General features: G+C 47.0%; 1 protein-coding gene and 1 pseudogene across 1 annotated transcript in view; both read right to left on the bottom strand.

The window, feature by feature from the left end:
* PDE10A (phosphodiesterase 10A) overlaps positions 1–26,310 on the bottom strand; it is a 583,074-nt gene that overhangs the window by 533,810 nt on the left and 22,954 nt on the right. The window lies entirely within an intron of this gene.
* Positions 3,965–26,310, bottom strand: part of LOC137204912 (putative transcriptional regulator encoded by LINC00473) — a 43,519-nt pseudogene continuing 21,173 nt past the window's right edge.

The raw sequence follows: 26,310 nt of genomic DNA, 5'->3' as shown, positions 1-26,310 counted from the left end.
GTCTTCATCTTTGAAAGCTAGTGGTGCCGGCACCCAGGGTTGGCCTCGAGGTCCCGGTGTTGCTGGCTCCCCCACATTCGCAGTAACAGACATTTGTTGGGCACCTTCTTCTAAGTGTTAGGGACTATGGTAGATGCTGTGACCTCAAAGAGGAATGCGTATGTGTGTATATGTTAATCCCAACATCCTAATTTATCCCACCCCCCTTTCCCCTTTGGGAACCATAACTTTGTTTTCTAACCAACAATGACCTACTTATTATACAGCACAGAAAACCAGAGCCAATGTTTTGTAATAACCTATAAGGGAAAATAATTTGAAAATATATATATATATATATATACACACATATAACTGAATCACTGTGCTGTACACCTGAAACTAATGTGACATTGCAAATCAACTACACTTGAATTTTGTTTTTTTTTAAAAAAGAGGGATAAGCAATTACTCAGACGCTGAACACCGAACGCCCAAAAGCGGTATTGGGGGTTGGAAAAGTGAGAGCTTTGGACCTTGTGACTGAGAAGCTTCCCTCCTGTCTGCTGCAATGACAGAAGAGGAATTAAACAGTGGGGAGAGGGCACGGGAAGCCACAGAGCTCTACGTGCGGCCAAACTTCTCCCATGAGAGCTGTGTCCTTCCGCAAGGGACTGCCTCTTTGAGCTCCTGATTTCTTGCCTACCAGGGAAATAATCCCTCCCTCCTTAGGGCTGTTGGGAGGACGGCCTTAAACCCTGTGCATTAAGTCCATGCACACAGTAGTTGCTCACCAAGAAATTAATTCCAGCCACAGCCTTGCTGTTTGTAGGCATCCAATAACTGACTATTAGTGTAGGGATTGGTGTAGGGAACAAAATGAAAGAAAATGAGACGTTTGTAAAGCTTCCTCATCTGTAGCTTAGATTGCATGGTGGCTGGAAAGTGCGTGGAAACCAGGAAGGATGAAGGATGGGGCAAATGCCTCCTTCCACCTCATATTTGCTTGTTTCTGGGAAGGGCAGAGTTGGTATTGATCCAGCGAATACTGTTGCACTTGCCCTGGTATTCGGGATAAGTTCCACATTTCTTGTGGAACATTCCTGTGAGGACATTCCTGTGAGGTACCATCAGAAGCATTCCAATAGGAGTGACCTTGACACGCCCTCAATGTAGCAGCCCTCCTGTAAGCAGGGAGGTGGGCGCATGCCTTGAGTTTGCTATTAGAAAATCATGATGGATAAACAACAAGGTCCTACTGTACAGCACAGGGAACTATATTCAATATCCTGGGATAAACCATAATAGAAAAAAATATGAAAAAAGAATATATATATAACTGAATCACTTTGCTGTACAGCAGAAATTAACACATTGTAAATAAACTATACTTCAATAAAAAAATAAAATAGAAAATTTTTTAAAGAAAATCATGAAAAAATATTGAAAGAAGCAGAACCTTATGGTACTTCTCCCCCCATGTCCTCCGCCCGCCTTTTGTCTGTAGAAAAGCTCTAGTCAAAGAATAAGTTTAATCAGAGAAGTGAGAAAATACAGAAGCAAAGTAAAGCAGTCAAAGAACACAAAATAATAATAGTTGAGTCATTAAGCAAAGTCAAGGACCTTGAGCTCCTCCTCGAGGGCTATAGATAATATTCTGAGCCCCATCCTGTGAGCTGTCTTATAGACACTGAAACCCCCACCAGGTGGAAGAAGTTAACTACATGATGAGCAGACGGTAGCCACGACAAAAACTGCCACAATTCTGAGAACCGGCCTCAAAGAAATGGGAAAAAACCAACCCTGGAACTGAAGACTAACTGTACTTAATACAATCAAGATGAGCATGACAATTTCAAAATGACTGTCAGAGCTGACTGTGCTGTTTCTGCATGGGGTCCCCTCCCCCCTCCTATACACCCCGGAAATTTCCCTTTAAAAGCTCTTGCCCACTGATGGTCAGTGGGGAGTCAGCCTTTGGACACGAGTCCACCCTCTGCCCCAGTTGCCAGCCTCCGGAATAAAGCAAACTTCCCTTTCCACCAATCTTGCCTCTCAAGTATTGGTTTTCGAGTGGCCAGCAGCTGGACCCGACTTTCAGTAACAAAACTGTAAATAGGATAAAACGCCAACAACAGCAATAATAATAATACCTTACTTTTGGATAAAAACTTCAGTTTGAGCAACACTTTTATACAAATTATTGCATTTATCACGTTTCATATAACCCCATGTGATATATAACAGGCAGTATACCTCCATTACATTAAAGGGGAAAACATGTAACCAAGTGACTTCCTCAACGTAAAGCATGCAAGATGGTGGCAGATTCAGGGTCCAGAAAGATTCCTACGTGTCAGGCACTGCTTCCATGAAGCTACAAACATGGATAAGATGTCGCTCCTTCCCTGAAGAAGTACACGATCTGGTGGTGGATGCAGAGGTGTAAACCAACACGTGAAAAGGGCCCCAGAGACATGAAGGTGGTCGCTCCAGAAAGGAGAAGCCCACCACCAGCAAGAGAGGGCAGGGAAGACTTGGCCAGTGAGGCCACGTTTGGGTTGCTTCCTTGAAGAATGAGAAGATTATAGGTAGAGCAGGGAAGAGGGGAAGGATGGGAGGAAGTGGTTCCAAACGAAGAAGAAGTGTGGGCAAAGTTCCAGAGACACCAAAGCACTGAAGGTATGTGTGCATGTGAAGGATGTAGAAGGTTTCTGGAAAAGCGGGGCTAGGCGACAAAGGCCATCGCGTGCACCCAGAGGAGATCTGACTTTATCTTACAGCCAATGGGCAGCCACTGTTGGTTTTAACCAGGAGAAAGACAGGATCAAATTTGAATTTGGAACTATTTTGACAGTAGAGAGGAGATGAACTTCTTTTTTTTAATATTTACTTATTTTCCTTATTTTTTTGGCTGTGTCGGTTCTTAGTTGTGGCACAGGGATCTTTCGTTACGGCACGCAGTCTCTTCGTTGCAGCACTTGGGCTTCTCTCTAGTTGTGGTGTGCAGGTTTTCTCTCTCTAGTTGTGACATGCAGGCTCCAGGACACGTGGGCTCTGTAGTTGTGCCACGCAGGCTTAGTTGCTCTGCGGCATGTAGGATCTTAGTTCCCCGACCAGGGATCAAACCCGTGTCCCCCGCATTGGAAAGCAGATTCTTTATCACTGGACCACCAGGGAAGTCCCAAGAGGAGATGGACTTCTAAGGGAGGAGATTGTTGGCAAGAAAGCCCAAGCAGGATATGATTCTGGTCTAAACTAAGGCAAGGATCATGGAACTTGAGGAGAAGGGATATATATTTTTTTAATTTTTAGGAAGATTTAAAAATTTTTACTATAGGGGATATTTTTGAGAGATCTTTCTAGGGCGGAAAAATAGAGGGTCTGGTAATTATTTGGATATAGGTAGTGAGAGAAAGAAATCAGGAAAGATTTGAGGTTTTCAGCTCATAAATTTTGGAGGATGGTAATAATTTTAAGAAGAAAAAAAAGCAGATGGGGCAGGGAGTGAAGAGGAGGAATTGGGAAGAGAAGGTAATACATTTAGTTTTGAGCAATTCCTTACAACTTATGAAAGAAATATCTATTGGAATTTATTTATTTATCTATTGGAAGAGTTTATTTATTGGAAGAGTATATGTTAAGACGTTGTTACAGGTTCTACAGTGCTTGGCACATAGTAGGATTCGATAAATATTTGTTGAATGAACGGAGAGTCAACAGTAATTATTCAATGAAAGAATAGTGAATAGTCATTTTGACAAACAGGTAAAAACCAGCTGAGAATAAGCTGCTGTCAGTTACACAAAGCTTGTCGTCAAGAGCAGCAATTCACAATTTAAAAATAAAATTACCCAAGTTGTCTAAACAGGATATAACTAATAATTTACTTCCACTAAGCCAAACTGGCCTTTTCATAAGTGCTAATAACAATAGTCTTGACAATTTCAGAGATTCTTACGTGTCAAGTCTTAAATTCAGGACCCTGTAAACCAGCTTCTGCTGTATGACGTCAGATAATAAATGTTTAAAAATCCAGACATATGCACAGATCCTATGCCATAGATGGATCATAAGTCATTCTTTCCCTCTTAGTCTCTCTCCATAAAGACTTTAGAAGTCAAACACTGGTCTATAAATATCAAAAGTCTAAATATACTGCATTCTCGCCTCCCCAGTAAGTCAAGAAGATTTGCAAACTGAGTCAAGAGCTTTGGCACCCTTGAAGCACAACCATGAACACGTCGGTAACTCGAGGTAAAACACCCAGATGAAACCAGCTCAAAATCAGAACAACCCGATGACATAACCAGAACAGCTGGTCATCAAAAGCTAACACGGTTTCATAAAACTATAGTATAGAATTTATTAGCAGTTATGGGCACCCCTGAATAAATTGTAGAAATATGGTTAAGTCTTCAACTCCAATAGAGAGGACATCAACTCATATCTCTTGCTGTTTTCATTAAAATAGCTATTCGGTATATAATTTACCTATTTTATTGAAATGCTATATATTTTTGAATGAAACCATGCCAGAAAGATGACTTTAGGCTAAAATGTTACTAAGCTTGGAAGAGTTTGAGGTGAGGACACCCTGGGCCCTAGTGCTCATTGGATGATGGAGCCCTCCTCCCTGGGCTACTATTTCAGTTCAGGGAACCTGCCCGGGGCTTTCTTCAGGGTGGGGAGCCCTGAAGTTTTCCAAAACACTTGTCTCTGAATCCCTTGCAAGCATGTACTCAAGAAATAAAGTCTGGAAGTAATCAGGGTATAACAATAACAGGTTAACTGATCTGCATGTGTGTGGAAGGGCACATTGGATAAAATGGGAGAGAAAATTCTGTTTAGAGATTGGAAATGAAATTTTATTTGGAGAAGTAAAGTCTTCAGCACATTGGATGTATAGACAAGAATATTAATTGCAGCATTGTATACAGCCTCAGATAACTGGAAGCAAAGTAAATGACCATTGATAGGAAAATGAATAGAATATAGTACATCTACAGAATATTATGCAGCCAGTATGAAGAATTAGAGTATATCAGTTTACTTAGTGATATTTCTAGGAAGTACTGTCACTTGAGCCAAGGCATACAAAACATGTATAACCTAAAAGCTGTGTGTACTGTATACGAATATCCCTTTCTTTCCAAATCCTCTTCTTGAGTTCAGATAACAAGTTCAGATAATGAGATTTCATATAGTGAAGGATACCTGTACATGTATATGTGTATATATTTACATCTATAAATCAACAAACAGCATTATGAGATCCCTTTTTTTTTTTTTTTTTTTGCGGTACCCAAGCATGTGGGATCTCCCTGGACCGGGGCACGAACCCGTTTCCCCTGCATCGGCAGGCGGACTCTGAATCACTGAGCCACCAGGGAAGCCCAAGATCCCATATTTTTGCATGTATAAAAATATCTGTGTAAATACATATAATAAATTTCTATATTCAATTTTTAAAAAGAAGAAATGAAACAGATGAATTGTTTACATTTTATCATTTGTTTTCTTCTGGTATTTTCATTCCTGTAAAATAAATTCTATCTATACTTTGTGTAGATAATGTTTGAAATATTACACGTATTATCTTGTCTTCATAATAATCTTCAGAGGGAGACTAGGTGAGAAAAATGGTCCTCCTTGAAGTTAAGTCACTTGCTTAAGCTCACATAACTCAGGACCGGATGGTAGCCCAAGTCTGCCTAGCTCCAAAACCCTCTTTACTCCTCACAGGAGCCATAAGACCTCCATGGAGAATCAGACAGAATCAGCTCCAACAATGGAAGCATCCTTTGCCACTGAATATGTTGATTACTCCAAGTACAAACCACCTCCAGTTCTTGGGCCCTGGGACTGAGGCCCTGGGAGTGAGGAGGTCATAGGATCCTCAGCTCTCAACAATCCCACATCTGCACCGTGGAGGCAACTGGTAAACCTCACAGCGATGACAACCCACCTTTAAGCTGGAGACACCTGAAGCTGAGCACATGGGCGCCAGCTGTTTTTTTATTCAAGAGGATTTACCAGGTGTCTCCTTCGCATTCAGAATAAAGGCTCTTTCAGCCATATATTATGGCATCTTTAGCACATTTCCAGTCTGTAGCACCCAGACTCAAGCTTTTATTAGACTGAGTCTTTGCAGACAGGGTTGGCCTGAATCAATGTGGAAAAAGGAAGACTATTAAAACACATGCAGTGGAAGCTAATCCAGGGAGCACACAGACGTACTGGCAGCTGCTTGCCTACAACCAGGCCAAGGAGAAAGCATAATCAGGGAAAAGTGACCAAATCCATTTCCTATTGGAAGGTGGAACCAATTGGAAAGAGCAGCCCTGCCTCTTATACATTTGCTCTTGGAAAGTTCACGTGAGGCTCTGGTGCGGTTTTCCATCATGATGAATCTGCAGGACTGGTGGTCCCACTCTCACTTACAGCACTGATACATTTGGGTGTATGTTTCCAGGATTCACTTCGTCACTTTCTGCAGACATGGCCCACAGAGCAATCCTTTCCAGGCTCTGATCCTCTTTCTTGAGGACCCTTCTCTGGCCTGTGCCTCCCTGCAGGTTCTCCCTAGAGCTCTGAGCCATTCCACCCTCAGCCCATAGCTTCCATTTTTTAAAAGGTCTTGAACGAAGTGAAACGTGATTAGTTACTGGGAATGAGCTAATGATGTGCACAGTTCCATAACCTTTGTCACTGATGAAATAAAGGAATAAAGCTCATTTTCTCCAGATTTTGATGCAATAATAGCTCATTTTTTTCTATGAAAACATGTGTTCTATGAAAAGCACAGAACTTAAATTGCTTCATCTTCATAGTGTCTTTTCAAGAAACATCATCCAACATCAACCTGAGAACTGCCTGCAGGCAGTAGAGTGGGACGGTTAGGAGCCCCGACTGGGATTTGCCCCCAAATCTGAAACTCAGTAGCTGTGTGATTTCTGGCAAGTTACTTAAACTCTTCCTGCCTCAGTGTCCTCATCTAAAAGAGGGATAGTAATATTACCGACTTCATAGGGTTGTTGTAAAGATTGAGTGAGAAAATGATCACTCAGAATGATGATCGGTAAATGAGAGCTATTAATAATTCATTAACAGTAAACCTGTAATAAGGAAAGTGTGACAAGTCTGCCTGAAACCAACAGAAGTCTCTCCATTTCTACAGCCATGAAGGTACTGTCTTGCAAGAGGTACAGAGATACCCCTTCATAAACTGTCTACCCAAACCAAACTTATTCCAGTCCTTTGAAAACGCTCCAGGCTTGCTGCCCTTCCACACAGAGTCTGTCTTCCACCTGCAATTTCCCCTCTTCTCGAGGCCAGACTCAAATACCGCACCATATGTGATGACTTCTGGGAGACGCCAGGCAGAGGGATTCTCTTCCAACTCACGTGGTCTTTGTTCTCTTCTGCATCCATGTAGCATTCATCTTGCCATGCTGTTTGCACGATGATTTATGAGTTAGATGTTACTGCTCATGCTTGATGGCAAGCACCCTAAAAACACGTACATTTTGTTTTTCCTCATAAAATCTTGTTCGATAAATGTATGCTGCTGAGTCATTTATTAAATATCCCATTTGGGCTTGCCAACAAGCAAGCGTAGTAAACCATGTATGCACTGGGAGTTGGCAGGAGAGTTTGAAATGCCAATTTATGATTAAAAAAAATCTTCACAAAATAATTAAAGTCTCACTGGAGCTTATTATCATTCCCTGTTTTGTTTTCACCTTGAAAATAATTACAAAAGATGCTAAAAATTTGTGACACATTTTCTTTAGTGTCTCTTTGCATCTGCAGGGGATGGTAGAGTAGATGTGTTCTGGAAGTTACTATTTCCCTCTCTGTCTGCAGCGGGACCCCACACATCTGTGCTGGCTACTCTGCTCCAGTTCTGGGGCACCTGCTTTGCCTGGTCTACTTTCTAGTTTCAGTTTGTTTCGTGAATCCCACTTGCCTTCCGCCTGGGGAAAAGTACATTAATTCTTAGGCACTTATTAGGCACTTAGTACATACCAACTACTCCATTCAGTGTTTTACAACCAGCAGTGTGCTGGTAAGGATTTAACAGGTGCACGGGGCGGGGCGGGGGCGGGGGGCAGCCCTGACTTGAAGGATTTGCCCATTTCCAGGGTGTAAATGCAGCCAGTTCTGCTCGGGGTGCTTGCTCTGACGCTTGAGGATTTGTCCCAGCATGATGGATACATTAGGAAACAACTTGAGCGAAACGTGAATTTCAGTTTGCTCACGTGTGTTTCATCCCTGAGAACCCAGGTGACAGAAGCAGGAGCACACAAATGGCACACGCGCTCGGGTCACCAGGACGACGAGCCACCCCCACCGCAGCTGGTGGGACCCTTTCTGTCTGGTTTCAGAAGACCCTCCTGATGTTACTTCTGTGTAACATCAGCTGCACTCCTTCCCCCTCGGTCCTCCCTGTTCTCAATTTCCCCTGTACTCTCCCCTATTTTGTATTTTTCCCTCTGTTTCCTGTTCTTTTGCTCTTGGGATCTTTTTTCTCTCTCCCCCTCTCTTATTCTCTTCCCCTTGCAGACAGGGTGCTGGGCATGGCGGGGCCCCAGCACTGTAAGCACTCACTTCCACAAGCAAACTTCAGACTTTATCAAGGTGACCTTTCCGAAGGGACACATCTATCACAGTCTCCACACATTTCTCAACCAGCTAGCATGGACAAACTGTGCTGCCATTTTTATTGAGTTACTATCTTTCTATTACGTGTCACTACAAATTCTTGAGTGTTGTGGCCCTGACTGCATTTTACTCTAAGTCCCGTGGTTTTTAATGCACAATTTTGCCAGTGGGTTGAATCTGAGGAATGCAGACATCACGTGACAGCAGAAGTAACTGCCCACTCCCCTTGGAAGAACTGGTTGTGTGCGTATATCTCTCCCCAACTCTGCATTAGTGACGTCACAGTGGTAACTGAAACCCACCAGTGGGAGTGTGTTTGGGGCGTGGGACTCAGAATTTACATCTCTATCATTCCCAGGCGACACTGATGCTGCTGGGGCAGACTTCGAGGACCACTGCCTGAGGGTCAGACCCCCCCGTGCCTCTCCTTTGCGGGAGCTGGGAGCCACACCACCCCTGCCCTCCTTCTACCCTCACAGGGTGAGAGGAATTGAGGAAGGCCCAGTGGAAGCCCCATCTGTGGTGTCTACACTGATGGATTCACCGCCTGGGAAGACTGGGCTGCACTCCTCTGCTTCCGGATAGGGAGCAGTGCTCCTCCCCTTCTCCCTGGCCTTGGCGAGCTGGCCTTGGAGTCATCCCCGTTTGGATCCACATCCACGCTCCAGAGGCCACCAGCTTATGAGCTGCGGGACCTCGTGCAGATCAATGAACTTTCCCAGCTTCAAGTTTTTTCATCTGTAGAGTGGGGATAATAATACCTTGCTTGAAGTATTGTTGTGAAAATAAATTGGTATCTGATCCCCTAGTTACAAGGTTGGGTAGGAAAGCAGAAGTCCTTGTAACACATTTTCCCGAAGGAATTGAATACCTAAGGAATTGAGTCCTCACTCAAGCCTTCCCCACTCCACAGGAACGTGTATCCCAGACCATCTCATCAATACCTTTGCTTGTCAGCCTTTGTTACTTTTGCTAATGGATACGTTAAGACAGAAATCAATGCCAATGGATTGCAAAACGAAACTGCAATTCTTTCAAGAGCTGGAAGATTTCAGGAAGCCTGTGAGTCATGTGAGAGATGTGCCCTAACCATACGCTCCATGGACAGGGTGGAAGCTGACAGTCAGACCAGATGGGGGAAGAGAGAATCAACAAGGATGACGATGGGGTAGGGTCCTCAAACAACATGATTTGAATATCAAAGTATGATGAACAGTCCAGTCCTTAAGAAAATTGATTAAAAAACCTATTTTTACCAAAATAACCCTATATGAATGCTGAGAAAGTCGGATGTTATAAAATTTCTCTTTTTTGTAGTTATCTGTTGAGTTCCAACATCATTCTGGCTGTTTTTTTGTTGTTGATAGGAAGTAAAAATGACTTAGGGGAAAAAAATGGGAAAATAAAAATATAAAATATTATATAATCATAGAATAATAATAAGGGCTAAAATATGAGGAAGAACAAGAATGTTGGTGTAAGAGATTTCTTTAAAAAATATTATTTTGCACGAATCTAGTCCAATCTCTTGTTTTTCCTTTATCGCTGTTAAGCTGGACTTCCTTATTGTTATATTATCTCCCCTAAAAAGTGAAGTTAGACTGACTTATAAAATATGGCCAATTTCCAGAATTTAAAACGTGCTCTATGATCTGAGTAGGAGAGCCCAGAGAATGCTTCAACAGTTATCCTTACATACACAAAAGTCCAATCTTCGCTAACTGTTTTAACAGGCTTATGTGGTTTGATGGTAAGTTTTTAATCCAACATGATTCACTCACTGTAACGTGGTTTATAGTCTTTTTACCATTTTCAGTTTGCACACCGAGCGCTTCTGCAGCCTTTATCTTATGCTTTCTGTCGAGAGGATGAGAGATGAGCTTGCTTTCTGGCAATTTTGTCTTAAGGTGGGAGCATCGCCTACCTGTTTTGCATTTGTTACTGCCCTAGAAAGGACATCCTGGCAAAAGCTGTGGTTCTTCAAAGTCTTCCCACGGGTGGTTCCTTCTGCTTAGCGCCTTCTTTTTCTGCACGCAGAGAGAGCTCTTTCTGCAAGTGGGCATTCATGAAGACTCCCAATACCTAGGAAGAGCAGATCCATCTGGAATGCAAAAAGGGGCCTTTTGAGTCAGGAAGACGGCAGCCAGCCTGGAAGTGGTCATGAGAACAAATTTAAACCGTACCAGTCTTCAGCTGAACCTGGGAAGTCCAAAGCACTGCAAAACGGGAAATCCGTATTAAAGGGTGATTCACAGTCTGATCTAGTTAAATCCTCGGATGTGAAGCAGACCACACAGTAAACGAAACCAATGGCAAAAATTCAATGAAATAATGTAAAACTGGAGTACAAGTTGGGAGATCTGGTCTCTTATCCAGATTTGAGAAAGTATTTGTGTCCTTTTTGGAAAGTTACTGATTTCTTTGTACATTATTTGCTCATATAAGTTGGAAAGATGTAAGATGTGGGTTATCTCTGGCTCGAACATGTCACATCATTGTATATGCCTTCAAGCTCTAAAGGTCAGTTTAGGGAGGGACCAAAGCCCTACAGGCCTTTCTCGAGACCGACATAAGCGACACTCACTGTTTCGTGGTGTCCCATCAGCTGGCGAAGGGTCTGAAAAACCACTTCTGAACTGACACAGAATCATACTAGACTCACCAGCTCTGTAAAGTAACAAATTAGATCACAAGCAACGGAACAAACGTCAATATGCTGACTCTGTTTCTGAATTTATTTTATGTCTTCTAGTAGGGTATTACCTTTGTACTCTTTTTCCCTTTGAGGCTTCAATTTAGGATGAATAGCTAGATCAAACTTGGTCCTGTCCAGACTGAGACCCCCTCCTCGGGACACTCTCTGAGCTATTGGCTGCCGCCCTGGTTCACATCTTCAGTATCTCACCGCTGAAGTACCTCCGCTTGCTTGGTTCCCACCAGCAGTTGGCTGCCCTTCCAGTTGGTTCCATGAGCGATGCTAGATTACTCTTCCTGGAACCTCACCCACATGTGCATGATGTGAAATTCCAACTCCTCACCCTCAGGTTCAAGGTCCTCTTCAATGGCTCCGATCCTCCTTTTTGGTTTGGTCTCCTCCCAACACCACTTCTTCCATTTACAGAGGTCTGATCACCCCCTTCAGCAGTGTCCTCCACCTGTTGTTTCTTCTGGTTTAATTTCCAACTCTCCACAATTCTGAGTCTTTCAGATCCAGATCAAGCCATTGCCTTCTCCATGCAAGTGGGGACCTTGCTTTCCTTTAATAAAGGATGCTTGATCCATTTACTCATTCAATAAACTTTTAGCGCAGAGCTACAATGTGCCAGGCACTGTTCTAGCTAGAGAGTCAAAACTCCTCAATTGGCATTTTATCACACACTTGCTCTAATAATTTATAATAAAGAGTTAACCTTCATCAGCAATGTACTGCTCCCAGCAGTGTGTCAAGTACTTCCCGACGTGTATTATTTCCTTTTCCCAGTAACCTTCTGAAGTGAGGACTGGTATCCTCCATTTCTTAGACGAAGCAATGAGGCACAGAGAAATTGAATGATTTTCCCAGCCGGGATTCACAGTTGGCTTTCCGGCTCCGGAACCCCCCTCTCAGCCACTATCCCGCTTGGTCTCTCCCCACTTGGCCATCACTGCCCCTGCCATGGGCTTCCTGGCACCATTTTTAGTGTTTCGCTTGTGCATATCCTGTCTCCCCAACTTTAATAAATTCCGTGTCTCTCAATGAGCACAACAGCACAGCATCTGGGGCAGCCGGGTTCACCCAATCATGATGAGATTTTGCCGGAATTCCATGTTGGAATCATGGTAATAAGTGTATGACATGAACTGCTTATGTTTTATAGTATGTGGGGAAAACACTGGGAAATCATACAGCTCCTCAGTTTCACCTACACTTCCCACCTCCCCTGAAACTTGCCACCTCTATCGAGCTTGTCCTTCAATATTATTATGACAATAAAACCTGCGACATTTTTGCCTTAGATTTTCATTCTGTCATCTTAAAGAAATACGGAAAAGTCACCAGAAGCCTAAGGGATTTGGGAGCGGCAGGAAGCCACACCCCTCTAACCCCACCCCAGCAGGACAGCCCGGTGTGGACTTGGGTCTGCGGCTGCCTTGAACTATCTCGCCCGGGTCCCCCAAGGCCACGAGGCCCGAAAACGCGGCTCCACTCACTTTGCTAAGGAAAACTTTTCTGTGTGTTTCCTTGGCCACTTATTTTTATAAGAGCAAAAAGTGGCCACAGCGCATTCCTAACCCAGAGTTGTGTGTTTCCCAACACCTCTCCTAACTTTGAAACAGCCGAGCAGCCTCTCTCCTGGCCGCCTCAATATTATATTTCAAATCCAGCATTAGGAGAAATTATGAACCGAAACAGAGAGACCTGAAAAATGAAAAATCTATTTTTTTGAAGTTGCTGCTGAGCTACCATTTTGGCGTTCACTGAAACTTTCTAACTGAACATTTTTTTTTTTTTTTTTTTGCGGTACGCCGGTCTCTCATTGTTGTGGTCTCTCCCGTTGCGGAGCACAGGCTCCAGACACGCAGGCTCAGTGGCCATGGCTCACAGGCCAAGCCGCTCCGCGGTACGCGGGATCCTCCCGGACCGGGGCACGAACCCGCGTCCGCTGCATCGGCAGGCAGACTCCCAACCACTGTGCCACCAGGGAAGCCGTCTAACTGAACTTTACACGCTAGGCTTGACTCCATGGCTTTGCTCTGCAACTTTGAGCCTTTCTTCTCTCTGTTCTCACAGAAGTGCTTTTAAACCACTTACTTCATAGCTCTCCCAACTTATCCCTTACAACATTCAATGATGAAATATTAATTTCTAAAATACTTCTTCAAGAGGTAGGAAAGGGAAATTTGTTTCTTTGTTAGCAGTTTATTATTTTCTTAAATTAATACACTTTTTTCGGAGCAGTGTTAGGTTTACAGAAAATTGGGCAGGAAGTGCAGAGAGTTCCCACACATCCCCTCCTGCCCTGGACTTGGGTTCCCTATTATTAACACTTGGCATTGATGTGGCACGTGTGTTACAGTTGCTGAACCAATATTAATACATTATTATTAACTTAGGTCCATTGGGGGTCACGCTTGGCGTTGAACATTCTATGGGCTTTATCCAATGCGTATGTCACGTACCCACCGTTACAGTATCGTATATAGTAAAACCACGTACAGAGTGGTTTTACTGCCCTCAAAATCCTATGTTCCCTCTGTCCATCCCTCCCTCCCTCTTAACCCCTGGCAACCACTGATCTTTGTGCTGCCTCCGCAGTTTTGCCTTTTCCGCAGTGTCACACGGTTGATGGCATACAGTATGCAGTCTTTTCGTCTTGGCTTCTTTCACTGAGTCATATGCATTTAAGGTTCCTCCATGTCTTCTCCTGACTTGAGGGCTCATCTATTTTTAGTGCTGAATAATATTCTACTGTCTGGATGCAACACAGTTTATTTATCCACCACCTACTGAAGGACATCCCGGTTGCTTCTGTAGTGTTTCTGGCTGTTGTAAATAAAACCACTAAAAACACCCATGTGCAGGTTTTTGTATGGAGAGAAGGAAATTTTTGAGTTAAATTTTTAAAAATAAAAGTATTACAGCAGATGCCGCATCCGACATTACTACTATTGTGATTACTGATGTTATTAAGATTGTGTTGGCAAACCTGGAGCCAAAAGCAGTGGTAATTTAACAGTTGAAGCATATTTTATAGAACGTCCACATCCACAGGGACCCTTGATTTGCTTCTAGATATTCAGGGCTTAACATCTACTTGTTAGGAAGCCTTTGGCTCCCAAGGAAGGAGAAAAGCCACTGTGCGTCAGGTAGGAGCACACTCTGAAGCAACAGAAAACCCAGCTCTCAGAGCCTGCACAACGGGGCTTTGTTTGTCTGAGATAAGAGGAGGGGAGGGCGGCAGCCGCCGGTGCCATCCTCAGACCCCTGGTCTCCCCATATCCTCCCTCCCACCGTCAGTGTTGACACCATCTCTGCCACCTTCGTCCCTGTCAGCTCACGGTTGCCGAGTGGGTGTGGCAGCATTCGAGCCAGGCAGACAGGAAGGGGCGGCGCCAGCATGGCCTTTACAAGGAAGCACCCGGTGTCCCTGCAGCTTCTACGTGGGTTTCTTTGGTTTGCATCTCACTGGCCAGGCAGCATCCCATGGCCAATTTTGGGCCCAGGGGAGGCTCCGAGGCAAGCGTTCAGTTCTTCACAGCTCTGTGGTAGAGGAGATCAGGGGGAAGGACGAGGGGACTGGTTATCAGACTGGCTAACCCCACAGGTGAATAAATAGCCAACAACAGCTGCAAACACACTCGACACAGCTCCAGCTGCGCTCCGTCTAAGCACCTCGCAGCCCCCAAGGATCTCCCTGCTGCTCGTGGGGAGACCTGGTTGGAAAGAGATGCTCAGACGGGCTGCCGTGCTCCATGACATCTCCTGGTGGCTACCACAGTCCCGTTTTCCATCACTGCTCAGCAATACGTGCACTGAACATGCCAGGACAAACCAACCTCCTGTTTGACTAGTCGCTTGGCGTGTACAAGACCCAAGTTTCCCACCTTCTGATGTTGAAGATCAGTCTCTGAACGTAGGGCTGGAAGCACAGAGAGCATAGAAGAGGCAAAAAGTTCACTTTCATGGCATTTCTTATTTATTTGCCACTTCCATTGCTTTGATTTAGGCGTCGTTATCCCTCCCTTAGATCTTTGTGATGACTTCAGAATTGTCTCCCTCTGCCAGTCCCCCCACATTCAATTCATTTCTCCCAGGGTTTCGAGCAGAGCTTTCCTGAAACACAAAACAAATCGGTCCCTCACCTGCTCACACACCTTTGCTGCCTCCCCACCGCCTGCCAGGTGCAGTCCTGATGCCCTGGCCTGACGTCCAGCATCTTTACAATCTGTCTCCATCTCTCCATCCCCAGTCTGGCTACGCGCCCTGCCCCTGAGCCTCCACTCATGCTGTTCCCTCTGTCTGTACTGTGTTCTTCTTCTCATAAAAATCCAGGATTTCAATGCACAAAGCATAGAAAACCAAACACTAATCCACATTAGAAAACTCTAATATAAGACACATATTAAAGCATTTTAAATGTGAGTTCAAGAGTCATTTCTCAGTATAGACGTGTTTTTAAAATATGGACAAGGAAAAAGAACTACAGAAGACCAGAGAATTTAAAGACTCTGTATCCTTAAAAAACCTCAATAACCTGGTAGAGTAATAACGTGTAGTGCAAACAAGGTACGACAACAAATAAAGATGGAAGCTGCCAATCCCTGAGCTGTATGTTGGTAGCTTACATAACAGTACACGCGTTCATTCATATGAAAAATTCTAAAGCTACATAGACAAGTGCGTATTGTTTATACTCCTTTGTTACGATTTCTGAGCATATTCCTTAATCTTTTGGGCCTCAACTGTCACATTTATAAAATGGGCATATTCATAAACTGAACAGAAGATAGGGAGAGAGACTAAAAATATTGTCGGAGGTCTTTCCAGCTTTAAAATGTCCAACACTATTAGGTATTTATTTAATTGTTTCATAATAGTAGCCTCTTATTTCCAGCAATCTCTCCTTAACTTGTGTAAGCACAGGACTAATACACAGGCAAATCTAGGCTGGAGGGAGCAATACTGCATTAACATGAGAAATACCTAAATTGCTATTGTTTCTCCACGGTTTTTTTTTTTTTTTGCGGTACGCGGGCCTCTCCCTATTGTGGCCTCTCCCGTTGCGGACCACAGGCTCCGGATGCGCAGGCTCAGCGGCCATGGCTCACGGGCCCAGCCGCTCCGCAGCATGTGGGATCTTCCCGGACCGGGGCACGAACCCGCGTCCCCTGCGTCGGCAGGCGGACTCCCAACCACTGCGCCACCGGGGAAGCCCTCTCCACATTTGTTTTTAAGAGTCAAGAGAAGGACTCAATACCCCTGGCAGCTTCTCTCCATTTCACTTAGTCCTTTTCTAAAACCTCTGTTTGGGTGACTTAATTCTGTGGTTTCCTGTGATTTAATTCTGTCAAGTGGTTCTGCCCAGCTCCAAATTTTACTGATGTCTCTACAAACCTAACAAGAATGATGAAAGTCGTACAAGAAAAGCAGTTTTTGTGGAGTGTCAGCACGTGCAGAACTGCAAATCCTATGATGCTCACTTGCAGGATCCTTTTTGTTTCTGTGAGTGGAGAAACTAACCCTTCATCCACGTGTGAGGAATATTTTTAAACTTTCTATTTAAACTGTGGCCCAGTTCACCAGATTCCACATCTTCTTGCGGTTCTCACTTGATTTTCAAAACATAACTGTTCGTACAAGAAAGCAGTGAATTATAGGATTTTCTCTTTACATCGTTCTCTGTCCACTGAGCACAAGAGAAGTCATGTCTGCTGTGGTTCAGAATTCAACCGTGTCATAGAATCAAAGGGTGAGAGGGAACTTAAGATTCTGCCGTAGACATAGGGTGGTGCGTTTTCAAACGTATCTTTTCCTCAAGAGGGATTAACTGCATACGTCATGATTCAACCCCTGCCCTCTCGGAGCATTTGATGGAGTGATGGGCGGCCCAGAGGTTGATGGTAAGTCACCATCAGCCATGCAGCTGGACCGGGAGCAAGTCCCACAGCTGCCCAGCCCTGCCGTGCAGGAGGGGGGCATTTGCCAAAACAGCTCCAGGTGCAGACATCGTGCAGTGGGCAGGATGCACTCAGGAGGCTGTCAGATGTCGGGGGTGGGAGCGTTCTCTCTAACACCTTTCCCTGAAAAACTGCTTAAGGACTCACTCAAGGAACATCTGTCCCTACTAATAATGGAAACTAACATTTTCCAGGTGCCCCCTCTGGCCGTCACTGTGCTAAGCTCTTCACGTGAATGACGTTCAGGCAATTGGACTCCAGAGCCCAGTGGGGTCTAGGACCCCCTATTAGTTAAGGGCTTCCGGTGCCCAGGGCGCTGTGCTTGGGCTTTGGGAGGATAAAATGAGGAACGTGTGCAAGATACAGCCCCCCGGCCCAGAGCTTAAAGGCTTTTGAAGGAGGAAAACATGTTCAGAGACAGATAATAACACAGAAGCAGGAACCGTCTTTTAAACAGATTGGTTCTATCTTGGTTTGAAATAGTTTTGTTTGAAGGAGTTCAGGCCCACATCACCCTGGAGACACTGCAGTGCTCAGGGCCAGGCAGGGGACCGGGGTCCAAGTCTGACACCACAGGCCCGACTCAGCTCATGTTAGCCTAGCTTTGGGGCAGCTCAGTAGAAAAGCATTGAAACTTGTATTTCTGACCCTTCCCAGATCAGAACTCACATGGAGAGTTTCTCACTTGCAAGAGAAGCAAAAAGGAGGATTCGCTGGTTTAATGAACAGAGACCCGGCCCCTCCAGGACCATAGGCTGCATGTGCGTCTTCAAGGCAGGATCTCCCAGCATCGCATCCCTCGGCCTCACGTCACCAAAGACAGCAGGACCTGCCCAGAGCGGAAGGGCTGGACATTCACGTGCACACGAGCGAAGGACAAAGTGGCCCAGAGTGAACGGGAAAAGCCAAAATAAACTTTTGTTCTGCGGAAAGAAGTATTGACCGATAATTATCCCTTTGGCCTATGATTGAAAAAGTTTCAGCTCCCTACACATATGAATAGGGCTTTGTTTCCTGATGCCTCTCTCGTCACTTTTTCTGGAGAAATGAGAGGTGATAGCCTTCACGGGAGGGCTGAAAGGAAAAGGTAGAAACGCAGTCTTCAGCCACAGGCACTCTTGGACCAGGCTCGGCGAGTTAGACCAGCAGCCGGGTCGGGCCACATGTGGAGTGGTGACGTGTCAGAGTTACTTCTGGAAGCACCGCAGAGTTTCAGGCTCAACACCTCTAGCAGGCTGCTCTTGGCAGGCATGGCCCGTGGAGAACAGAGTGTAAATTTGCAGTATGCTCCGTGGAGTGGGAAGCCAAGGTGAGGACATTCCTAAAAAATGTTCCTCCAACCAATGGTTTCCGTATTGCCGAGCAAGAAACCGTCTTCTCTCGAGCGGGGAGGAGTGCGGATGGGAGGATGGGAGAGGGGCCATTGCAAAGTGCTTGGCTTTGCCCTCTGTCTCTAATAATTTTGTGAAGAAAGAAACAGTGTTTTGCCATAAAAATATAATGAGCCATTTATCCACTGCCGTCCCTATGAAACATATTACATACCATTCTAGAAAGAAACACGATAATTTATGTCTAGTTTCCTCATTCACATTGAGAGACCGGCTATCTTTGGAAGATTTGTGGCAATCAGCCTAGAAAATTGATTCCCTGGGTAATATTTCATCCAGATCCTCTATTTTTTAGAGAAAAGAACATGAAGAGGGTAATGAAAGCTGTGAGAGAAGAGGACTCCCTGGAAGTAACTCGTGCTGCTCCGGGGGCCCCTTCTCCCCAGCTCCCTCCCTCCCCAGCTGTCGGCCTCCTGGCAGACAGGCCAGGCCCAGGGATGGACAACCAAGGGGACAACCGGAAGCAGTGACCCCGAGAGTTTGGCAGCCAAGGTTCCCTACAAGGCAGCACAGCTCCTGAAATCAGCAAGGGCATATGCTTGTGAGGTCACTCCTTCTACCTCAGCCCACTCCCCAGCAGTCAGCCCGCCATGTACAGAAGCAAGGGACAGTCTAGCAAGAAAGCACAGCCCTTGAGATGAGAGAGCGGCAACGAGCCCAACACACAGGGTAGAGTGAACACCACCCAAAGCTAAAACCGGGCTGCTCTGTAAGCATGAATGCTTAGAGGGCAAGGACTGCATCTCCAAAGCCACGAAAAGGGGTAATCGAACGAGAACAGGTGAAAGAAACAAGAATCCACGAAGACTACGGGAAAGGAAAATAGAATTCTTCAAATGAAAAAAATTTAATAAGGGCTTAATAGCATACAAAGCCCAAAATAATGTGGTGAGAATTATTGCAAAGCAGCTCTCCCAGAGCAAAGTGCAGTGTGTTCCAAAAAGACACCATAAAGAAATGGAAAGTATACATACACGTGAGGGATGCAAAGGACCAGCAGGAAGGAGTTCTAGGAGGAGAAAACAGAGAATGGGAGAGACACAGCGTGCAAACAAATAGCAACACACCGTCTAGAGCTGAGAAAGGAAAGCCCTCGAATTCGAAGGTTATTTTCCACTGAATTCCATCCTGGATCAAATGTTAAGCCCACACCGAGACACGCCATCACTCAATTCCAGAACATTAAGGACCAAGAGAAGCTAGTTGTCATGAAAGGAGAGGTGGGGAGTAGCTGGAAATCCAGTGAAGCTGTTCAGAACAAGGTGACGATCCAGCAGATTTCTACACGAGGGGGAGTGAGTCAGCAGATGAGGTGAAAATGAAGATCTGAGTGAAAAGGAGCAACCAGTGGCCCCTGGATGCTGGGAAGGCAGAGGTGTGTGCAGAGGACAGGTGGAGTCCAGGCAGGGAGGGAAGAAGGAGGACACAGTGACAGCAGAAGACGAGACAGAAGCTCATGTCTGATGCCCCAGGAGGGGAAGGCTCAGCGTGAAGACGGGCGGGCATGAGGTATGAGTCTTTGGAATTTGCCCCCTTGCTTTCAATGTGTCTGTGGGGTAGAAGGAGGAAGACAGAAGAGGCACTGCCAGGGGGTGGCAACGGAAGAGCTGGGCTGGGCCAGAGCCAGGGCCAGCCGGGGGCCAGTGTCTGGGGACGGGGCGGGGGGGGGGGTCCAGGCTAGGGGCAGCGGAGATCCGTGTGGACGCATTTGCTGAGAGCCACCAAAGTTTACTCATCTAAAAGTTATCACAGGGAATTCCCTGGCAGCCCTGTGGTTAGGACTCCACGCTTTCACTGCTGAGGGCCCGGGTTCGATCCCTGATTGGGGAACTAAGATCCTACAAGCCTTGCAGCTCGGCCAAAAAAAAAAGTTCTCATTCAAACATTGACACCCACGGAACGTGAGTGCCCAGAGAGAGCACTAAGCTGGGCGTGGAGGCGGCCCCGCCCTGGGTCCTGAGCACCAGGTCACAAGCCGGGTGACTGCAGGCCGGCCTGCTGCCTTCCTTCTTTGTAAGATGGGCTCCCGCCCTGGTTGACAAGGGGCGAGGCCCACCTTGCAGAGTCAGGAGAAAGCTGTGCACACCCCAACGGGCTACACGAACATGAGGGGGCACCTCATCACAACGAACAAACGGGGCAAGGCGGGCAGGACGTGGCTGGCTTCCCACGGTATCAGAGCCTTACCTGCGGGCTGGGCGGATGCCAGGGCCTGGTCAACAGCCCTCCACTCCCCCGGGTCTGGTTGGAGAGGCCCCTGGACCTGCCTGGGAGCCGCTAGAAGGCGGTCTGTCCACCTGAGCCCTCGCTCCAGTGGGCTTCCCGGGCTCTGCACAGGCTCCTTGGCCTGGATGGCAAGGCTTGGGCTCAGGTTCCACCAGACACAAGGTTTCAGCAGGTCCTCAAGCAAGACGTGCCCTCCTGCAGAGCACAGAGCCCCATGAAGCCCTTTCCAGAAATCCCCCTGCACCTTCTCTATCTGTGGTGAACAGGTCGTTTGTGGGTAGTGAAGGAAGGACGTTGGCCCAAGATGTCAGCCAACATTCATGCCTGGACCCTTGGACATTACTGTACTGTCACTTTATGTCATCTGACTGCCGCTACCAAGCCCTACCCGAGGCATTTCACACATGTGATTGCAAATCCTTACAATGACCCCGTGCTCCAGGATCGTTCCCACAACAGCCCTGGAGATACAGAAACATGAGGAAACCGAGGCTTAGAACTTATGTTGCCCGAGGTTTCATAGTGGATGGGAGGCACTGGAGATTTGAACCCAGTTCATTCGCCCCCAGCCTGTCCACTGGGCAAGACCACCTGTGCCAACGCCAACCATCACAAGGAAAACTGATCAGGAGTTGGTGTATCCCTTGGGGAAGACCTTTAACCTGCGATGAAAGATGTCAGGAGCCACACCACCGGCCAGCGGGGCGTCTGCTCGGACAGGGGCCACCAACAGGCGAGAGGCTCCCGGGCATCCGGGCTGCGTTCCCGCTTGTCACATCCGCAGGCGGGAGCGTGGACGCCCACCCCTGACTCACTCTTCATTGCTTGGCTACGTTCAGCTTTGCTGCGCCATACAACTCAGGTGGGAAGGAACAGTCCGACAACATCATGAAGAAAGATGTTTTCCATTGGGCCCTAAAGCAAGATGTGATGAGGTCCAAGTTGTTCCGGACTCTGGTCACCTGCTACGGGATGTCAGCCGCAAGTGGTTTGCAAAGTGTCTGGAAGACAACGGTCAGAGCGTGGGCTCCCAGATGGGCAGTGAATGCTATCACAACTAGTCCTACACTAGCCAGTAAAGGCAAAAGATCAACTGTCTTCATTATCATCTGTATGAATTCAGGATCATGAGACTATAGCAAGATGCCCCAGTCACTGACTATCGGCACCACAGTCACCCTCCCTGGGGGAACAAAGTCCATCTGCTTGTGGACAAGCCTTTGCACATGTACCACAGCACGTATGTGACCAGCAATAGCTGTCCACTGTGCCCCGTAGCATTGCTGGTTCTGTACATTGAACCTGATTATTTCGCGAGTTAAAATATAAAATAAGCACATGTGGCCCCGTGCACGCACATACACACACGCATACAACCACCCGATCTGACAAATACAGAGAAGCGCCAGGAATGGAAATTTTTCAGCTGCTGACAAGAATGCAACCAACCTTTCCGCCCTTTAAATGAACGTTCTGAAGTAACTGATCAAGATTTGCGTGGTTTCCTACTCCCCCTCCCTCTCTCTCTTACACACACACACACACACGAACTCACACACATGCTGACATACACACTCACACAAGGAAAGAGGGAAAGCATTCTTAATACTAGAGTCCAGGGCAGCACAAAATCTCTGGCTGTAAAGTAAATCTGCCTCCGTTCCTAAGACCTTACATTTGAAAAGTGCCTCACAGGTTTCCAGATACTTCCCCAGACATCCTCTCCTTGGTACACACGCAGGCCTAGTGTGCATGGTCATCACGTTCACGGAGGACGAGTCGGTGCTTTAAAACATAGCAAGAGCCAAACGGTTCCGGGTTCAAAGCCCGGCTCTACGTCCTCCTTGCTGTGTGACCTCTCACTAGTGACCTAACATCTCTGGGTCACAATTTCCTCGTCTAAAATGGGAGGATAAAGCCAGCCCCAGCGACTGTGGTGAACGTTTCATTGAAAGCATCCAGCATGAAAACGGACTAGTGGTTTTACCGAGAAAGAAAACGGCCCAGGGAGCATCAGTGACGGAGCCAGAGCCCTGGGTGAGAAGTGCAGAGATGTCTCTCGGCCTCGCTGGAAGGCGCGTCCAACCTGCTCTCCTGCTTCCAGGCTTCCCTCTCGGTCTAGATGTCCCTTCCTAATTTTCCAAACGTGCTGACTCCCCTGCACTTCCTCACCCAGTCCAGACATCACCTCCTCGCCCACCGGGGCCACAGTAAAGCCCCTCTGCCCTCTCTCAGCAAGGGCCGTGCGGGCACCTCACAGGCTGCACTCTGAGGGCAGGTGCTGTGCGTTTAACTCTGGATTCGAACCCCTGGGTCACAGCAGGTCACCGAGTTGGAAGGAAGGCAGAGCAGGGACAGCCAAGGTGTCGGCCACACCGTAGTTACCTGGGTTCCCAGCAGGTGAAAACCCAAGCAATCCAAGGAAGTCACCTCTTTGAAATCTACAGGCAAAGCTATCTCATTATTTTCTCTCTGTTATTGCCAAGAAATGCTTCCTTCTATCTATAAACCCTCCCTATAAATGTAACCCACTTCCTCATTATCAGACCTGCAGCGACAGGGAGCAACCTGTCCAAGTTCACCCACAGAAACTCCTGTGTCCTGTCCTCCGGAAGCCGCCGGCTGCGCTTCGAATCAGGGTCCCTCCGACCTGGGAGTGGCCCAGACAGCACACAACTCCTTGTTTCAGAGAGAAAAGAGGTAAAGTCCAGGAGGGCAAGGAACACGCAACTGAGCTACTCCTTTCTTTTCTCGTGGGACCAAAATTCTCTATCCTCTAATCACTGGTTTTTCTATTCTTTTTGTATCGTTACCAGTTTACCACTTTCCTTTCTGAAAGGCAGAGAGAAGATCTGGACATAATACCTCTGAAATATTCGTAATTTTTAAAAACACCCAACCAATTTCAGTTGAGTGACGCTGATGGAACTTACCACGAGACTAGTTGTGATTCCTCTCCCGTCATCATCAAAAATGTACAGAGCCCTGGCGACACGCCGGCTGCGGCACAAGGCCCACGGGATATCCAACCTTATAAGGCCCAGCCCCTGTTACCGAGCAGTGCCCAGACTTGAAGGGGACACAGCCATGGAAACAAGTAATTACTAGGTAGATGTGTGAACGCAGTAACAGCTAAAGTACTTCTTAAACACTTTGTTCTGGGCACACAGGTCAACGCAGACAATCATTAGAAGAGTGTGTCAGGTGAGGTGTAGTGATGATGGTGAAAGGGTGAGACACCTCTGCGAGAAGATCAAGGAGCACTTCACAAGGAGAAGCCACCGTGGTTACTGAGGAGAGAAGCTCACCGCGCAGATGAGGAGACGGAAAGTGCAGAGGAGGGTGGTACCAGGGCCCAGAGGTGGGAAGCACGAGTGGGCCCAAGAGGGTGGAGTGGGGGCAGTGCAAATGAAGGACCCCTTTGCCAAACTTGACCCTGAAGACCCCCCACTGGTGTTTAGCAGGGCATCCTGTGGACGTGTTCTATTTTAGAAAGCTCTCTAGCAGAAGCGCAGAGATGGTGTGGGAAGCACGTGAGCCTGAGCAGGGAAACCAGCCTTCCAAGTGACACAGTGAGGGACCGAGCTGGGGCCCGGGCACGGGGAAGATGTCAGCACCCAGAGGAGAGAGATGATACAGGGGCAGGGCCCACACAACTGTCAAGGAAAGGGACGGCCCAGGTTTTTGGTGGGTGACACGGTGAAGGGTGTGGCCGTGCCCTCGTGGAGAGCTCGGTAGGAAAAGCTGATCTGAGCACACACAAGATAAACCAGACTTCGCCTGAGTCTGCAGTGTAAACCCAGGTATGGACGCAGCATGGCATTGAACTTGGGACTATGGGGCACGAGGAGCTCTGGAGGCAGAACCCACAGCCCTGTCCGAAAAGGACAGGAGGGTTTTGCAGTCTAGACCCTAACCTTTCCCTGGGGTGTGACCACCAGGACACTGCGCTCCCACCCAGGACTTCGCTAGCAAGGCCTCACCTGCCTATTTCTCCGTCACTTAACACACGGCTGCACGTCATGCCGCTTAGAAAATAGAAGCTGGTGCGGACTGGTGTTTGTGCTCTTGACTCCCAGGTGTGCGTCTCCACGGTGAAGTGTCTGGGCCAGGGCCAGTCTGAGCTTGGCCTTGGACTCTAATCTGGAGCCCCAGGCTGACTCTGTGATGTGGTCCACAACCCAGCATGCAGCTGGGGCTCCGTTGGAAGGCGGTGGGGTCAGTGTCGGGGCCGAGAAGCCGCCTAAGCCGCTCAGGACGGGCCGAGGAAGAGGACGCTGCCGTGGCCCCTGAGTCCCTGGGGTGTGGCCTTAACTACACCAAATGTTCAGGAAACCATATCATCTGTTACGACTCACCAACCCTGCTTCATGCCATCGGATATGTGAGTTTAGGGAGATAGAGGTCCTCAGAAAACATGGTTGAACACCGACATCACGGCTTAGGCCATCAGACCAGAGAGCTACAAAGATGGGTCTTTATCTTCCAAGAGATCTAAGACATTTGAACTTCTATGACACCTCACTTCTCAGAACCAGATGTGCGTCCGGTGGGGAAGAGGTAGGGGATGGGGAATTACACCATCTGCAGGAAGAGCCGAAGAGTTCCCTCTTCCATGTGCTGCAACGTGGAGGCTTGAGAAAGTCGGCGTCGCTGTGGGTTATGTTCACTCGGCTGTGGACCCTGGTTTCCTGTGTTTTTCACGGAGACGGCATTCAGACGGAGGCGGGAGACCCGTGGGAGCTAACATCACCCGCCCCGGCCATCCTCTCCTTTGCATTTTGTGCCCTCGCTGTGTTTCCCGTTGCCGTCTGCATACTTCCCTGTGTCTGGGACACCACGGGGCTTTGGGCCCCCGGGGGCTGGCACACTGCCCCCCCACCACACGCACACACAGGCCAGCACACCGAAGATGCTCAAACGTAACTGGTATTGGAATCCCACTCACTTTTTCTGCCGTCACGCGGCAGGAAGTCCCCTGCTTTGCCACATGGACTCAGAAACAATTCTCTACAACTTACCAGACATTTATTAAGTCTTTGGTACGATTTCGCAAGGCATTGTAGCCAGGGGAAGACGGGAGGATAACAGTCATGTCCCTGGCCTCACGGTGCAGGAATTAGGTAAAGTGTGTGCCAGGTGCTACATAAGAATGTATCTATTTGTTTCATTATAGTTACTCACGTTCTCCTGATTTTATGCCAAAAGGGATTTCACACAGCTTACAAATATACACCCAACCACCAGAGCAAAAGAAAATAAAATAAATAGATGAGAAAGACGGAACGGCGGAGAATGAGGAGGAAGGAGAAGAGGAGAAAGGCGGTGAGGCCCGTGCACTAAAGAGTCGCCGTAAAACCCTGTATAGTCTTCAGAGGAGATAAGAAAT

The sequence above is a fragment of the Pseudorca crassidens genome, chromosome 13, assembly GCF_039906515.1.
Source record: "Pseudorca crassidens isolate mPseCra1 chromosome 13, mPseCra1.hap1, whole genome shotgun sequence".
NCBI classification, from domain to species: Eukaryota; Metazoa; Chordata; class Mammalia; order Artiodactyla; family Delphinidae; genus Pseudorca; species Pseudorca crassidens.
Note: the sequence above shows the minus strand (reverse complement) of the source record. Positions and strands in the feature narration are given on the sequence as shown.